Below are 5000 nucleotides of genomic sequence, written 5' to 3' on the forward strand. Positions count from 1 at the left end.
AATAGCCCAGTGAGGAAAGGAAACAAGGTAAAATAAAATATTTTAAGAACAATAACATTAAAATAAATATCTCATATAAACTATAAAAACATTAACAAAAAAAGGGTAGAGAAATAAGATAGAATAGAGTGCCAGAGTATACCCTCAAGCAAGAGAACTCTAACCCAAGACAGTCGAAGACCATGGTACAGAGGTTATGGCACTACCCAAGACTAGAGAACAATGGTTTGATTTTGGAGTGTCCTTCTCCTAGAAGAGCTGCTTACCATAACTAAAGAGTCTTCTACCTTTACTAAGAAGAAAGTGGTCACTGAACAATTACAGTTCAGTAACCCCTTGGGTGAAGAAGAAATGTTTGGTAATCTCGGTATTGTCAGGTGTAAGAGCACAGAGGAGAATATGTAAAGAATAGGCTAGACTATTCGGTGTGTGTGAGTAGGCAATGAAGAAATGAACCGTAACCAAAGAGAAGGATACAATGTATTACTGTCTGGCCAGTCAAAGAACCCCATAACTCATTAGAGGTAGTATCTCAACGGGTGGCTGGTGTCCTGGCCAACCTACTACCTTCAATTGAAAACAAAAGTTAAAGAAAGTGTCATTTTTTTATACTTGAACTACCATATGAAAGATAAGGTCATTGGATCGTAATGATTGATGAGATTTGTAATTATCATTAATATTGATGTTATCAGTTAAGATCCGATATTTACTTGGACCTTAAAGGGATTTATTTTTCACAAATATAATGTTATGATCATTAGCATTACTGATAATGTCATTAGGTATTAAACATGTAGTTATCTATTTTAATCATCTTTTCATTTTGTGGACGGGATTTAATGATCCTGTTTAGTATTGTGGTGGCATATTGGAAACGTCCCTAGTTGAAGTTCTGCCGGAATGGGGTTCGAGTCCCGCTCAAACTCGATGTTTTCTTGTAGTGTCTGCAACCTCACCATCCTTGTAAGCTAAGGAAGAGAGTTTTTGAGCTTATATTTCTACCTGCTGAGTCTTATGCAGCCATTACCTGGCCCTCCCTGGTCCTACATTGATGGAGACGGGGATTAGGCTTGATCATGATGTATATACGGTCAGTCTCAAGGACGTTTTACTGCTAGGGCATTGTCACTGTCCCTTGTCTCTGTCATTCATGAGTAGCCTTTAAACCTTTAAATGTCAAGGGCGTTTTACTGCTAGGGCATTATCACTGTCCCTTGTCTCTGTCATTCATGAGTAGCCTTTAAACCTTTAAATGTCAATGGCGTTTAGGGCATTATCACTTTCCCATGCCTCTGTCATTCATGGGTAGCCTTTAAACCTTAAAATGTCAAAAGCGTCTAACTGCTAGTGCATTATCACTGTCCCATGCCTCTGTCATTAATGAGCAGCCTTTAAACCTTTAAATGTCAAGAGCGTTTTACTGCTGGGGCATTGTCACTGTCCCATGCCTCTGTCATTCATGAGTGGCCTTTAAACCTTTAAATGTCAAGGACGTTTTACTGCTACGGCATTGTCACTGTCCCATGCCTCTGTCATTCATGAGTGGCCTTTAAATATTTAATTATCAAGGGCGTTTTACTGCTAGGGCATTGTCACTGTCCCTTTTCTCTCTCATTCATGAGTAGCCTTTAAACCTTTAAATGTCAAGGGCGTTTTACTGCTTGGTGCATTGTCACTGTCCCATGCCTCTGTCATTCATGAGTAGCCTTTAAACCTTTCAATGTCAAGGGCGTTTTACTGCTAGGGCATTGTCACTGTCCCATGCCTCTGTCATTCATGAGTAGCCTTTAAACCTTTAAATGTCAAGGGCGTTTTACTGCTTGGTGCATTGTCACTGTCCCATGCCTCTGTCATTCATGAGCAGCCTTTAAACCTTTAAATGTCAAGGGCGTTTTACTGCTAAGATTGTCACTGTCCTATGCCACTGTCATTCATGAGTAGCCTTTAAACCTTTGAATGTCAAGGGCGTTTTACTGCTAGGGCATTGTCACTGTCCCTTGTCCTCTGTCATTCATGAGTAGCCTTTAAACCTTTGAATGTCAAGGGCGTTTTACTGCTAGGGCATTGTCACTGTCCCATACCTCTGTCATTCATGAGTAGCCTTTAAACCTTTAAATGTCAAGGGCGTTTTACTGCTAGACATTGTCACTGTCCCATACCTCTGTCATTCATGAGTAGCCTTTAAACCTTTAAATGTCAAGGGCGTTTTACTGCTAGACATTGTCACTGTCCCACCTCTGTCATTCATGAGTAGCCTTTAAACCTTTGAATGTCAAGGGCGTTTTACTGCTAGGGCATTGTCACTGTCCCTTGTCTCTGTCATTCATGAGTAGCCTTTAAACCTTTAATGTCAAGGGCGTTTTACTGCTAGGGCATTGTCACTGTCCCTTGTCCTCTGTCATTCATGAGTAGCCTTTAAACCTTTAAATGTCAAGGGCGTTTTACTGCTAGGCATTGTCACTGTCCCATGCCTCTGTCATTCATGAGTAGCCTTTAAACCTTTAAATGTCAAGGGCGTTTTACTGCTAGGCATTGTCACTGTCCCACCTCATTCATGAGTGGCCTTTAAATATTTAAATATCAAGGGCGTTTTACTGCTAGGGCATTGTCACTGTCCCATGCCTCTGTCATTCATGAGCAGCCTTTAAACCTTTAAATATCAAGGACGTTTTACTGCTAGAGCATTGTCACTGTCCATGCCTCTGTCATTCATGAGTGGCCTTTAAATATTTAAATATCAAGGGCGTTTTACTGCTAGAGCATTGTCACTGTCCATGCCTCTGTCATTCATGAGTGGCCTTTAAATATTTAAATATCAAGGGCGTTTTACTGCTAGAGCATTGTCACTGTCCATGCCTCTGTCATTCATGAGTAGCCTTTAAACCTTTAAATATCAAAGGCGTTTTACTGCTAGGGCATTGTCACTGTCCCATGCCTCTGTCATTCATGAGCAGCCTTTAAACCTTTAAATATCAAGGACGTTTTACTGCTAGAGCATTGTCACTGTCCATGCCTCTGTCATTCATGAGTGGCCTTTAAATATTTAAATATCAAGGGCGTTTTACTGCTAGAGCATTGTCACTGTCCCATGCCTCTGTCATTCATGAGCAGCCTTTAAAACCTTTAAATATCAAGGACGTTTTACTGCTAGAGCATTGTCACTGCCCACGCCTCTGTCATTCATGAGTGGCCTTTAAATATTTAAATATCAAGGGCGTTTTACTGCTAGGGCATTGTCACTGTCCCATGCCTCTGTCATTCATGAGCAGCCTTTAAACCTTTAAATATCAAGGACGTTTTACTGCTAGAGCATTGTCACTGTCCATGCCTCTGTCATTCATGAGTGGCCTTTAAATATTTAAATATCAAGGGCGTTTTACTGCTAGAGCATTGTCACTGTCCCATGCCTCTGTCATTCATGAGCAGCCTTTAAACCTTTAAATATCAAGGACGTTTTACTGCTAGAGCATTGTCACTGCCCACGCCTCTGTCATTCATGAGTGGCCTTTAAATATTTAAATATCAAGGGCGTTTTTACTGCTAGGGCATTGTCACTGTCCCATGCCTCTGTCATTCATGAGCAGCCTTTAAACCTTTAAATATCAAGGACGTTTTACTGCTAGAGCATTGTCACTGTCCATGCCTCTGTCATTCATGAGTGGCCTTTAAATATTTAAATATCAAGGGCGTTTTACTGCTAGAGCATTGTCACTGTCCATGCCTCTGTCATTCATGAGCAGCCCTTTAAACCTTTAAATATCAAGGACGTTTTACTGCTAGAGCATTGTCACTGTCCATGCCTCTGTCATTCATGAGTAGCCTTTAAACCTTTAAATATCAAAGGCGTTTTACTGCTAGGGCATTGTCACTGTCCCATGCCTCTGTCATTCATGAGCAGCCTTTAAACCTTTAAATATCAAGGACGTTTTACTGCTAGAGCATTGTCACTGTCCATGCCTCTGTCATTCATGAGTGGCCTTTAAATATTTAAATATCAAGGGCGTTTTACTGCTAGAGCATTGTCACTGTCCATGCCTCTGTCATTCATGAGTAGCCTTTAAACCTTTAAATATCAAAGGCGTTTTACTGCTAGGGCATTGTCACTGTCCCATGCCTCTGTCATTCATGAGCAGCCTTTAAACCTTTAAATATCAAGGACGTTTTACTGCTAGAGCATTGTCACTGTCCATGCCTCTGTCATTCATGAGTGGCCTTTAAATATTTAAATATCAAGGGCGTTTTACTGCTAGAGCATTGTCACTGTCCCATGCCTCTGTCATTCATGAGCAGCCTTTAAACCTTTAAATATCAAGGACGTTTTACTGCTAGAGCATTGTCACTGCCCACGCCTCTGTCATTCATGAGTGGCCTTTAAATATTTAAATATCAAGGGCGTTTTACTGCTAGGGCATTGTCACTGTCCCATGCCTCTGTCATTCATGAGCAGCCTTTAAACCTTTAATATCAAGGACGTTTTACTGCTAGAGCATTGTCACTGTCCATGCCTCTGTCATTCATGAGTGGCCTTTAAATATTTAAATATCAAGGGCGTTTTACTGCTAGGGCATTGTCACTGTCCCATGCCTCTGTCATTCATGAGCGGCCATTAAACCTTTAAATGTCAAGGGCGTTTTACTGCTAGGGCATTGTCTCTGTCCCATGCCTGTGTCATTCATGAGCGGCCATTAAACCTTTAAATGTCAAGGGCGTTTTACTGCTAGGGCATTGTCTCTGTCCCATGCCTGTGTCATTCATGAGCGGCCATTAAACCTTTAAATGTCAAGGGCGTTTTACTGCTAGGGCATTGTCTCTGTCCCATGCCTCTGTCATTCATGAGCGGCCTTTAAGCCTTTAAATGTCAACGGCGTTTTACTGCTAGTGCATTGTCACTGTCCCATGCATCTGTCATTCATGAGCGGCCATTAAACCTTTAAATGTCAAGGGCGTTTTACTGCTAAGTCATTGTCACTGTCCCATGCATCTGTCATTCATGAGCG

General features: G+C 41.3%; 1 long non-coding RNA gene across 1 annotated transcript in view; it reads left to right on the top strand.

The window, feature by feature from the left end:
* Positions 1–5000, top strand: part of LOC137650676 (uncharacterized) — a 432764-nt gene that overhangs the window by 233768 nt on the left and 193996 nt on the right. The gene's annotated exons all lie outside the window — the stretch shown is intronic.

Source organism: Palaemon carinicauda, chromosome 12 (genome assembly GCF_036898095.1).
Source record: "Palaemon carinicauda isolate YSFRI2023 chromosome 12, ASM3689809v2, whole genome shotgun sequence".
NCBI classification, from domain to species: domain Eukaryota; kingdom Metazoa; phylum Arthropoda; class Malacostraca; order Decapoda; family Palaemonidae; genus Palaemon; species Palaemon carinicauda.